General features: G+C 43.8%; 1 pseudogene; it reads left to right on the plus strand.

Annotated features, from left to right (window-relative positions):
- Positions 1 to 9,188: 9,188 nt before the first annotated feature.
- On the plus strand, positions 9,189 to 10,189 carry LOC121653984 (annotated as a pseudogene).
- The last annotated feature ends 3,200 nt before the right edge of the window (positions 10,190 to 13,389 follow it).

The following is a 13,389-nucleotide window of genomic DNA, read 5'->3' on the forward strand; positions in this document are numbered from 1 at the left end:
TGTGGCCGGAGAGAGGGAAGTCTGGACTTCCCAGCTTTGGCAGCTGCTCCTGTGACCCCATTCTCTAAGTGGAAGAGAATGGATGGATGGATGGATGGATGGATAGATGGATGGATGGATAGATGGATGGATGGATAGATGGATAGATGAAGGGCTGACAAAGATACAGTAGATAGTACTGTATCTTTGTCTCCTCTTCCTTTTTTCTACTTTCTTTTTCACTTCTCTTTATTATTGTCCTTTTTGTTCTTTCCCCTCCAGTCAGGTCCAGCAAGATTATATTAATTTCATAATTTAAAATAAAAAAGGAAAAAAAAATTAGGGCTGTCAAAAGTAAAAAAAAAAAATGGTGGTAACTAATTCATGTAATGAACTGCATTTATTTATTTTAACTTATCCTGCATTCTGCAGCAACATATCTGCTCTAGTAGCTCTCTGGTCATCTTTTTGTGCAGCAGCTACTTCCTCCCACCTCCTACACGTACAATCGACAGGCTTGCAACGTTTTGGATTACAAAACAACAGAGATGGTAAGGGAGCTCGGACTAAGCTTGCAATCACATCGGACTCAACTGCTACTCCTCCCCCGATAAGCAGGCGTCAGAAGCGGTGTGCAAGGAAGCAGAAGAGGGGTAAATGTGGAGGTATCTGGGCAATGCTAGCAGCTAACCCAACTTGCCCAGCCATACCATCTAGCCTTCTGGCAAACATATGATCATTGGACAATAAAATGGACCATATACGATGCGGAGGTCAGCGAATCGGACAGTGAGTAGCTGCTGTGTGCTTGTTTTCACGGAAACATGGCTGAAAGACAACATTCCGGACTCTGCTATACAGCTGGAGCAGCTAGTATGCTACCGATCAGACAGGGCCTCATTAACGGAGGAAAGACCCGCGGTGGTGGGGTCTGGGTTTACATCCATGACGCTAAGGTGGTATGCAAATACTGTTCACCACTGTTGGACTTTATGATTATAAGGTGCCGTCTTCTCTATCTGCCCAGGGAGTTTACTGCAGTCTTGCTAATTGCAGTTTACATCTGTTAATGAACTGTACCAGGCCATCAGCGAACAACAGACAGCACACCCACACAGCTTCACCATCAGATTTTAATCATGCTGATCCCAAGACTGTCCTCCCAAAATTTCACCAGCATGTTGATTTCCCCACAAGGGGAGACAATATTTTGGATCTGGTCACACAAAGGGGCATACAAAGCCAGCCCCTTCCCTCAAATCAGACTCTCTGATCACCTCACTGTTATGCTAATGACAGCATACAGACAGAGTGAAAGTCACCAAACCAGTTCAAAGCAGGTAAGAGTGTGGCCAGAGGGGCCCTCCTCTTCTCTTCAAAACTGCTTTCACACAACAGACTGGGAAATGTTTAAGCATGCAGCCACTTACAACAACCATACAGACATTAAGGAGTACACAGACACTGTAATCTCCTACATCACCAAATGTATCAATGATATTAACTACACAAAGAGCATCATCACATGGGCTAACCGGAAGCCATGGCTGACAGGGGACATCCACAGGCTGCTGAGGCTGAGAGACAATGCTTTCAGAGCTGGGGATGAGTCTGGCCTGAAAGCAGCAAGAAGCAACTTGTCCCGGGGCATCAGGAAAGCAAAACAGGAGCACACACAAAAGATAACCTCCCACTTGAATGACAGCAGAGACACACAGAGCCTATGGCAGGGCATCCAGGCCGTCACAGACTACAAGCCTGTGCTGCAAGAGCAACACCTCTCTGCTCAACAACCTGAACAGCTTTGCACGCTTTGAAGCACAAAACAGTACACGCCCACAGAAAACCCCGCCCCCTCCACAAACAGACTCTATGCCAGTCTGCCACCAGCATGAAGAGGACACTCTTTGCCATCAACACCCGGACGGCAGCAGGTCCAGACTACATTCCCAACCGTGAGCTGAAGAACTGCACAGACGAGTTTATGGAGGTCTTCACTAACACTTCTCTGAGGCAAGCTGTTGTTCCATCATGTCTCAAAGCCGGCACCACCATACCTGTGCCGAAGAAATCATCCCCATCCTCCTTCAGTTACTACCGCCCTGTGGCACTGAGGCCCATTATCATAAAGTGCTTTGAATGGCTGGTTATGGCACACATCAAATCCATCCTACCTCTTCGCTTGTACATAGTACTACGTACATACAACTTTGCTGCTACTTTCAAATCACTGTGAACCCCTTACTGTTACAGTTATTGCTACAGTTAGCCTTAGGATCAGTTCATGCCTTAAATCTTTACACTTTATTGTCACCGTGCAATGTTTTTTTTTTTTTTTTTTTTTTTACTGACAATAATATTTGAATAATAGAGTTGATTAGGTGAACATTGCTTTGGAAATTTTTTTTCTTGCTGTTTAGATATTTTCAGATGCATTTTTGATGCAATCACTTTGCAATAATCTCAGTTTTTCTTTTTTTCAGATATTTTTTTGTGCCTGTACAATTTAAAAAAAAAATTTTTAATAGTTACTTCAGTGTTGAAATGTCCTGTCCTGCCTTCACCACAGGACAGTGGGAAACATAATCTCAATTCCTTTGTATGTCTTGTACAAGTGAAGAAATTGACAATAAAGATGACTTTTATTTTGACTCCATCTTCTCTCATGTTGCTCCGTGAATCATGGCGGCTGTCGTGATCAGCTGATCTGCTTTTCTCTCTTGCTGCGTGTGTTTATGGATCAGCTAAGAAGGAGGAAACTAGCGGTTGTTTACTTTGGGTGAAGCTGCTGTAGGACTTTTATCACTGCTGCTTAAACACTCACACTTCATGATAAAATGAAAAAGCTGTTTTTATCCAGATCAGATAGATAGATAGATTCCTTTATTGTCATTCAACATAACATCATAGATGCACTGAAGAACGAGATTACGATGCATTTTGGCCACAACCAACAGTTTAGATAAGCACTAAGAATAAAAACCAAAGAATAATAAAATATAATAAATAAAACCATCAGCGAGGATGCAGTATAAATATATAAATATATATATCCATGCAAGATAACAGAGGTGGATGAGTTAAAATCTGAGGTTTTTCAGAGAGTTCAAAAGTCTGTTGGCAGTTGGGTAGAAGCTGTCACAGAGCCTCACCGTTCTGCATGGCAGGCTGCGGTATCTTCTTCCTGAGGGTAGGAGAGAGAACAGTCCATGAGAGGGGTGAGTGGGATCCCTGGTGATTTTTATTGCCCTCGACAGGCAGCGTTGCCTCACCAGGTCCCCAACGGGTGGCAGTGTGACCCCAATGATTTTTCCGGCTGACCTCACCACCCTCCCCAGTGCCTTCCTGTCTGCGGCACCGCTGCTCTCACGCCACAGAGAGATGCTGCTGGTTAACACTCTCAATGGTGCCTCCATAGAAGGTGGTGAGGATTGATGGGCTGAGGTGTGCTCCCTTTAGCCTCCGCGGGAAGTGCAGGTGCTGGTGAGCCTTTTTTACAGTGGAGGAGATGTGCAGCAACCAGGTGAGGTTGTAAGCTACGTGGACCCCCAGGAACTTGGTGTGTGAGACGATCTTCACAGCAGTGTGCTTGATGTAGAGCGGGGTGTGCACGGGCCGTTTCCTCATGAAGTCGATCACCAGTTCTTTGGTTTTCTCTACATTCAGGAGCAGGTTGTTACTGCTGCACCAGTCTACAAAAAGTTTCACCTCCTTCTCCTCTCTCTCGTGGATGAGACCCACCACTGCTATGTCATTCCCATACTTGATGCTTTCATCCCTTTCAGATGGTCTTTAACTGAAGATGGCACCTGTGTGTTTGGCTGGCTGTCTGATGCTCCTGCTATGTTTCATGTTTATTTTATTTCTAACTATTGGCACTGAACAGATCGAGTCTCTGCTGGTGTATGATCGCCAGTCCCTTTTATTTATTTGACAGAAAATTGGAAAGTTTACCGCTTCCAGTTATGATGGCAGAAATAATCTGCCCCCGTTCCTGGCGGTAATTCTGCCTCACCTGTGCCGGGCCTCGGCTCTACCTCCTAGGCGGAAGCGTCCCTGTCGCCGCGGCAGTCGTGGTGGTCGGCTGGTGAAACTGAAGCTCTGGCTCAGGCTGACACGCCCTTCGTCCACTTCCCGGACAGGATATGGATTATTATATGCCCACACTGTACACCGACGCTTTCTCGACTCAATTGACACCTGCCTGGTGCCTGTCACCGGCTTATTTGAGGAACTCCAACCACGCCGCCCTTGTCCTCCCCGGGTCTCCCAGCGTCGGGTGGATCATCGGCTCCTGAGGGCATTGCCCTGCGCTTCCAGACCCACCGGACTACAGGCCCCAGTTCTCTCCAGAATTGGCTTGGTGAACACCAGATCCCTGGCGAACAAAACTTTTATCTTGAGGGATTTCTTCAGCTCCCGTGGTCTGGATTTCCTCTGTGTGACCAAGACTTGGATCGGTGCTGGTGAGTCAAGCGCTCTGGTTGAGTTTTTACCTGCCGATTGTTCTTATTTTAACTCCCCGCGGACATCAGGCCGTGGAGGAGGGACGGCGGTGGTTTTTAAATCAGCTTTTAAATGTAAGCAGCGCACTGTTTTATCCCCACTCTCCAGCTTTAAAGTGACTTTATTTGAGGTGGGTCGCTCCGACCCGGTGCTCTGCGCTGTCATTTACCGACCACCCAAATATGATAAAGACTTTGTTAAAGACTTTTCGGATCTTCTGGCTGAAATTGTGCCAAAGTATGACCGTGCACTTTTTCTTGGGGATTTTAATATTCATGTGTGTTGTCCTGATAGGCCGCTGGTGAAGGATTTTTTAAACCTTACTGACTCTTTTAATCTGGTGCAGTGTGTGTCTGGTCCCACACACGAACATGGACACACATTAGACCTCGTCCTCTCACATGGTTTATCTGTGTCTAACTTGGAGATCTGTGATGACGCAATTTCTGATCATATGCCAGTTGTGTTTGAGGTTGCTTTCTCCTGTGCTGATTTTAAATTTAGTGCTCCTGTTCAACGTCGCCGGTTTTTTAACTCTTCAACTGCTGGTCAGTTCTCTGTGGCTTTTAACCAGCTCTGTGATCTCCCTGCTTCTGCCGACACAGAGCAGCTCAGCTCCTGGTTCGACTCCTCCTGCCGAACTATACTGGACTCTGTGGCTCCAATAAAAATTGTGAAGCTCAGGGTTAAATCTGAGCCCTGGCTTAACGACGAAACTCGGGCAGCTAGACGGGAGTGCCGCAAAGCTGAGCGAAGGTGGAAAAGGAGAAGCTGCAGGTTTTGTTCCTCATCCTTAAGGACTGTTGGCACTGTTACCAGCACACTGTTAAGGAGGCTAAAAGGAAATATCTAGAGTGTTTAACGACATCCTCTTAGCAAATGACTCTGGTGAACATATTATTCTTATTTTATTAGATTTAACAGCAGCTTTTGACACTGTGGACCACAACACTTTAGTGACTCGGTTATGCCACCTAGTGGGCATTGGTGGTACTGCATTGGAGTGGTTCAAGTCTTATCTCTCCGACAGAAGCATGAGTGTGACCTCTGGAAACTTTGAATCCAGCTCTGCTCCACTTCCTTATGGGATTCCCCAGGGGTCGATTTTAGGGCCTCTGCTCTTCTCTTTGTATTTACTGCCCCTGGGCTCAATCTTGAGAAGGCATGGCATCTCCTATCACTTTTATGCTGACGACAGTCAGATATATATGCCCCTTAAAAAGAAACAGTCTTTCTCCCTTGCCCCTCTTCTTGCATGTCTCAAAGACATAAAAGCCTGGTTGGCCCTAAACTTTTTATTCCTTAATGAGGAAAAAACTGAAGTGATGTTGTTTGGTCCCAGTGGCTTTTGTGAATCCTGCACCATTGATTTGGGTCCTTTGGCAGGTTTTTTAAAGCCAACAGTCTCAAACTTGGGTTTTGGACAGCGACTTTAAACTGGATAGTCAAAACAGCTCTGTAGTGAAGTCCAGCTTTTTCCACATAAGGCAGCTTGCTAAGGTCAAACCTTTTCTTAAAAAACAACACTTTGAAACAGTAATCCATGCCTTCATTACATCTCGGCTGGATTATTGTAATGCTCTTTACTTTGGGGTTAGCCAGTCCTCCCTCGCACGTCTCCAGTTGGTGCAAAATGCAGCTGCACGCCTCCTAGCTGGAGTACATAAGAGGGAGCACATAACCTCCATCCTGGCCTCACTTCACTGGCTGCCAGTGCACTACAGAGTTCATTTTAAGATTCTTTTATTTGTTTTTAAATCTTTAAATGGTCTGGCGCCTCCTTACCTCTCTGAACTACTCCGCCCCTACGCTCCTGCTCGGTGCCTCAGGTCAGCTGACCTGCTGCTCCTGGACGTACCGAGGTCCAAACGGAAGCTCAGGGGGGATCGAGCTTTTTCAGTCGCTGGTCCAGAACTGTGGAATGAGCTCCCTCTCCACATTAGACAAGCTTCTTCATTGTCTAATTTTAAAACTCATCTTAAAACCCATTTTTATTCTCTGGCTTTCAGCCCAGTATGAGACTGTCCCTGTTTTAGTGTGCAGTGGTTTGTTTTACTTATTGGTTTTATTTGTTTATATTTGTTCTTTTAAAATTGCTTATTGTTTTAAGACCGTTTTTAAAACAATGAACAATTATTTTATTATATTTTATGATATTATTTATTTCCTGGTTGATTTTTGTACTTTATGTGTTGCTTTGTCCATTTATGTACAGCACTTTGTTTCAGCTGTGGTTGTTTTAAAGGGCTATATAAATAAAGTTGAGTTGAGTTGAGTTGAGTTGTTGATGTGGTTTGTGTTGTACTTAGCACAACAATCGTGGGTCATCAGGGTGAACAATAGGGGGCTGAGAACACACCCCTGTGGAGAGCCTGTGCGTGATGGTGTCTGACCTATTATTCCCTCCCCCTACAAATTGAGGCCTGTCCAGTATCCAATTTTGCAGAGGAGTGTTCAGTCCAAGTGGACCCTATCATCAGTTTTATCAGAGTTTCTTCATTAATGTCGGCTGTTTAACTTTAGTCAATCACATCTGGCTGGTTTTAGGACAGATGGTTAGGAGATGACGGTTGGTGAGATGATGATGTATGAATTCTGAAGTATCATCTAGAACATGGTAAGAGATGATTTAGATACAACATATAGAACATTACATGCTGTATTTACTGACCCTTGGGCATCTGATGTTTACCCAAGAGCATGTCAACCAACATAAATATTTGTAGCATTGGCTAATTCTGTTGCTACAATACATTAAAACCAACAAAATTTCAGACAGTCGTGATTAATCATGATTAATTAGTTGAAAGCTGTGATTATTCTGGTTAAAACTTTTAATAATTTGACAGCCCTAAAATAAATAAATGAGATTATCAAGAGGAGCCTTATAACCATAAAGCTCAGCGTTGGCAAAGCAAATTTTTCGGCACAACACAGAAACCAGACCATCATTTTGCTGGACAGGACGAGTAAAAAAAACAGAAATTAAGGAGGGATTGGAAAAACAATCACAAATAATTCCTTGGTGTGTTCCTGAGGAATGATCTCATATTGGGTGTGTGTTTGTGGGCAGATAACATAAATACTACGCGGAGGTAAAGTAACGCAGCAGACCAACTCTGGCCAGAGGAGTGTGAAAAGGAGAAATGCTGATGGGTTTGTCTTTAAGACACTGTATGAGTTAAATATATGTTTTCATTGTGTTGTGTTTGAAATGAACTGCAAGAACCCATCTCTGGAGTGGGAAGCAGTGCAGCATCAACAGTGTATACAGCAGGGTAACTGCTGACATCAGCCCCAAATCTTGCGGGATAAGCACTGCCAGCAGTAAGATGATTATTTTCCAATGAGGGTTAAGACTCCTTTAACCCAGAAGAAGCCGACATGACATATGTGATACATACAGTTTCTGAGACATTTTGCTTCAATTTATGGTATAAAACTTTGTTCAAAATCCTGTTGAACATAATCTATACTCGTCTTCTGCCCCCTAATAGATACCCAGAAGCAGAAAACCATATTATAATATTTTATAAACTATCACATAGTATAATGGCAGATATCCCCTCCAAAAATGTTTAAATTGTTTTGTTATATTTTTGTTAAAGGGCCAAATAAAAACCTCATATTAAAAAAATTGACTTTTCTTAGCATTTTTTCATGGGTTGGGCCTTAATTGGTTAAGACTGTGCCCTTTGCCAATGATTCTATTCATAGCTTTATAGAATAATTTTTGAGGATCAGCCAAGGTGGTAAGAGGATCTGCTTTGGTGGCCTCAGAATTAGGCCTATACATTTCTGCAGACGATGTGGTTCTGTTTGCTTGATCGGGCCGTGAGCGCACCACTGGAGAGATTCACAGCCAAGTGTAAAAGCAGTTGGGAATGAAAATCTTCACCTCCAAATGTGAGACTCAAATCGTTTATTGTCATTTGCACAGTAAGGAAACAAGTTTCCCTGCACAATGAAATGCTTACTTTGCCATCCACACTGAATGCCATAAAAGATTATGAAATAATGTTTTTTAAATTAAAAAACTAGATAAAAGATAAAGGATAAGATAAAAAAAATAAACTAAATAATCAGTGTAGATAAAAAGTGCTGTGGGCTACATAAATTGTACCACATTTACAATGAAATGAACTGTGCGAAAACTGTCATGAAAGTAGACGGTGAGATGTATGTGCAATATTGATTATTGAATAGGAAAAAAACGCATAAACAGTAAAACAATATTACAGTTACTGTGGTGTTGACAATATAAACAGTGTGTGCATGGTACAGGCCACTGTTGTTGTTTACAGACTCCTCTTGACCTTCTATTTTTGTTGGACATTTGTTCGATGAGTTTAACATCTCGAATAAAAGGAGAAAGTGTGCAAACAACAGTGGTGATGATGTTTGGACATCTAAACACCTTCCCTGTTGCTGAAGCCAATAAACTTTACAGGGAGGGATTGGAAAACAATCACAAATAATTCCTTGGTGTGTTCCTGAGTGAATGATCTCATATGGGGTGTGCGTTTGTGGGCAGATAACATAAATACTACGTGGAGGTAAAGTAACTCCAGCAGAACCAACTCTGGCCAGAGGAGTGTGAAAAGGAGAAATGCTGATGGGTTTGTCTTTAGGACACTGTAATGTGTTAAATATATGTTTTCATTGTGTTGTGTTTGAAATGAATGTATTTAATGTTTGTTAAAATGTCCGTCACAAATCAAACTCAGACCAACACACCACCGTTGGGATCCAGAGACAGGGACTAGCGGGACTTGTGTTATTTTCCCTTCTGACCACCCTGCCTTGCTGCATCTGTCTCTTCATTAATGGGATCATGTTGTTCACTTTGAGGAGTAAACCAGTGTTTAGGGAGACATCTCGCTATATTCTTCTGTTTAACCTTCTCTTTGCAGACACAGTGCAGTTGGCACAAAGTCAGATCATGTATCTACTGTCTGCTGCACGAGTATTACTACTGTATACTGTATGCTGTGTCCTAACAGCACTAAATACTCTGTCACACATCATCTCACCTCTCACATTGGTGGTAATGTGTCTGGAGAGATATGTAGCTGTTTGCTATCCACTGAGGCATGCTGCCATCATCACAATAAAAAACACAGTGGTGGTTATCTGTGTAGTCTGGGCCCTCAGTTCACTAAATTTTTTGACTCAGTTAAATCTGATGTTAAAGGATCACTTCAAAGATTTGCAGCACTTGATGATGACAGATTATTGTGGCAAAGATAATTTACTTTTTGATCCAGTGTCTCAACTTTATGACAAAGCCTCCACCTATTTTCTCTTTGCTTTAGCAGGTGTAACTGTCACTTTCTCCTATGTTGGTATTATTGTAGCAGCTAAATCAGCCTCCACGGACAAAGCTTCAGCTAAGAGGGCTCGTAAGACTCTGCTGCTGCATCTGATGCAGCTGGGCCTCAGTATGTCTTCAACTATACAGAGTTCACTCTTCATTGTTGTCTTTACAAACCTAGACAGGGCTTCAGCTGTTATAATCCAGATTCTTCTTTATATTTGTCTTATTATTGTTCCTAAATGCCTGAGTTCCCTGATCTATGGTCTCAGAGACCAGACCATCAGACCCGTCCTCATGCTCCATCTCTGCTGGCACTGCAGAGTTTTACCTGTGATGTCGGTGACATCAACCAACACTAGAGTCAGAACATTTACAGCTAAGTCCTGACTCTGTACACCAACACTGAATTGCTTATTTATTTATTTAAAATAGTTATTTATGCAGGACGAAGCATTTGTACTAAATTATGCTAAATTAAATATGGATTTCACCACACTGGTTGATCCTTCTGAGTTAAAAACTGCTGTTAAAATGACTCTAAAGTTAAACCTATAAGAAAAATCATGAAATCAGGGAATCTGACCAGACCTGTCTTCTAAAGTTTGTATTTTTAACTCTTTTGATGCTTTTCCCACCTAAAAGAGTTTTTATTATTTTATTAAAGTGTGTATAGTATGTTTATTGATCCATGTCTGAAAACAACACTGGACTGGTGGATACTGATGGAGGAAAGAAATTGTTTTTATTCAGCTAATAAAATGACTTTGTGTATTAAAAAAAACTTATTAGAGAACAGAGTCTGACTTAATTTAAAAATCTTTCATGATCTCTTGTAGGGAAAATAATTTGTAATTTATTATACTGGAATAAATCTGTGAATCCCAGCGATGTGGTTGATCCTTCTGAGTTAACAACTGTTGACAAGCACTACTGTTAAATTTAACTTAAAGCCAAACCTGCAACATTAATCAGAAAGATCATGTCTGCAATCATGAATTAAGTTAATTATGACACAACTTGTCTTCTAAAGGTTGTGTTTTTAACCACATGAAAAGGTTTTCTCTGTAGAAAACTGTGAAGCTCACGATTGTCTCTTGTGTTCTATAAATTATATGATTATTTTATGTGTAGTGAAGTCTGAACTTTCAGCACAATTCATCATATATACAAGTTTAAAGACAACAAACATCTAGAATCAACTAAGATGTACATATTCATGAAAAAATATATTTTACTTTCACATCAGTGTAATCTGGTGTTCATGTAACAGAATCAATGTTAATGCTGTTAGAAATACCACAACTTTATTCTGAACTCCAGATTATTCTTTTTTTAAACTTGTCCTGTCTTGCATGGTAGCAAACAGAATGATGGTCTGGCTGCTGGGTTGTGCGGAACAAATTTGCTGTGCCGAGAGGAGCTTTACGGGTATAAGGCTCCTCTTGTTAATGTCATTTTTTAAATTTCTTTATTTGTTTGAATATATTGTTTGGTATTATGGAATGTATGTAATCTTGCTGGACTTGACTGGATGGGACAAAAGAAAAAAAGAGGACAGTAATGGAGAGAAGTAAAAAGGAAAGTGGAAAAAAGGAAGAGCATACTAAGATACAGTAGACAACTACTGAAGCAACTACTTCAAATCCAACCTAACACCAGAAATCTAGCTGCTACACCTGTACTGAAACACAACAGAGAATTTCCTACAGCTTTTACAGGTAAACTAAGATGACAATCATCAGGAGCTCCAAAACAAAATAACCCAGACAACAGCAAGATGTATCACAACAACCAAACTACCTGTCACGGCTGAGTCCAGCCGTCGGCAGCCAACAGCAGCCCCCCGGCGCACCGGAAGAGCCGTCCCCCCCCAAGACCGGCGGAAGGCAGCGATGAGAGCAGGGTCCAAGATGAACCGACGGGGCAACCAAGAATGCTCCTCAGGGCCATACCCCTCCCTGTCGACCAGGTACTGCAAACTGCGCCCCCGGCGACGGACGCCCAGGATATGGCGACCAAACCTGCTGTCCAGGAGCATAATGCGGAGCAGGGACGCTGCGTCGATCGGCCAGACGGCGGTTGCGTTCAGCCGTACGCCGCAGAGCCACACGAGTCCCAACCCACACATGCCGGACCCGCTGGAGATGATGCTGAACAGAGGGGACCGCGAGCTCCCTCTCCTCCTCGGGAAACAGGGGAGGCTGATAAAGCAGGGAAGCCTCGAACAGGGAGCGGCCGGTGGCAGAGGAGGTAAGGGAGTTGTGAGCATACTCAATCCAAGCCAGATGCCAGCTCCAGGTGGAGAGACCGTTAGAAGCCACACAATGGAGAGTGGCCTTCAGCTCCTGATTTAGACGCTCCATCTGTCCATTGGACTGGGGATGATAACCAGATGACAGTGAGACCTTGGTGCCCAGGGCGGAACAGAAAGACTTCCATACCTGGGAGATGAACTGCGGTCCTCGATCAGACACTATCTCTGAAGGTAATCCATGTAGGCAGAAGACGTGGTCGACCAGAAGGTCCGTAGTCTCTGAAGATGATGGAAGTTTACTAAGGGGAATAAAATGGGCTGCCTTAGAAAATCAATCCACTACGGTGAGAATAACAGTTTTACCTTGTGAGGGAGGCAGGCCAGTGATGAAGTCCAGAGCTATGTGAGACCAAGGCCTGCCAGGCACCTCCAGGGGCAGAAGGCACATACCGGCGGATCAGGGTCGGAGACTAGCCCCTGATTGATCTGCTCCTCGATCTGCCAAGAAACCCCACCTATTTGACAGGCTGACGGAAGGATCCGGCTAGGTACCACAGGTTCTTCATCTGAAGTGTAGAGATGGGAAAGGGCATCTGGCTTGGTGTTGCGGGAACCTGGAAGATAGGTTACAGAGAAGTTGAATCGTCCGAAAAACAAGGACCAACAAGCCTGACGTGCATTTAATCTCTTGGCGTGCTGGAGATAGGTGAGATTCTTGTGTCGGTCCACACAATGAATGGGTGGTTAGCCGCCTCCAACCAGTGTCTCCATTCCTCCAGTGCTAGTTTTATGGCCAACAATTCCCGATTGCCCACATCGTAATTTTGCTTGGCTGCTGACAACCGTCGGGAGAAAAAAGCGCATGGATGAAGCTTACCCTCCAACTCTGACCTCTGGGACAGTACTGCCCCCACCCCCAAGTCGGAGACATCCACCTCCAGAATAAACTGCCGATGAGGGTCTGGCTGAATGAGGACAGGTGCCGTGGTGAATCTCTCTTTCAGTGGCTGGAACGCCAGGTCAGCGTGGGGGTTCCAGCAAAAGGGAATCTTCACAGAGATTAGTGTGGTTAGAGGGGAAGCAACTGCACTGTAGTTGCGAATGAACCTACGGTAAAAGTTGGCAAATCCCAAGAACCTTTGGAGCTGCTTGGGGTTGGTAGGAACCGGCCAGTCCACCACTGCTTTAATTTTGGCTGGCTCCGTCTTCACCTGCCCACCCTGGAAGGCATGACCAAGAAAGGTTATGGAGGCGGAGGTCTGGGACCGGGCTGCTCTGCGGTGGGGGTGGCTCTGGGTCTGGCCCAGTTGGTGGCTGTGGGGGCCAGCAGTTG

This window comes from Melanotaenia boesemani, chromosome 15, assembly GCF_017639745.1.
Source record: "Melanotaenia boesemani isolate fMelBoe1 chromosome 15, fMelBoe1.pri, whole genome shotgun sequence".
Lineage (NCBI taxonomy): Eukaryota > Metazoa > Chordata > Actinopteri > Atheriniformes > Melanotaeniidae > Melanotaenia > Melanotaenia boesemani.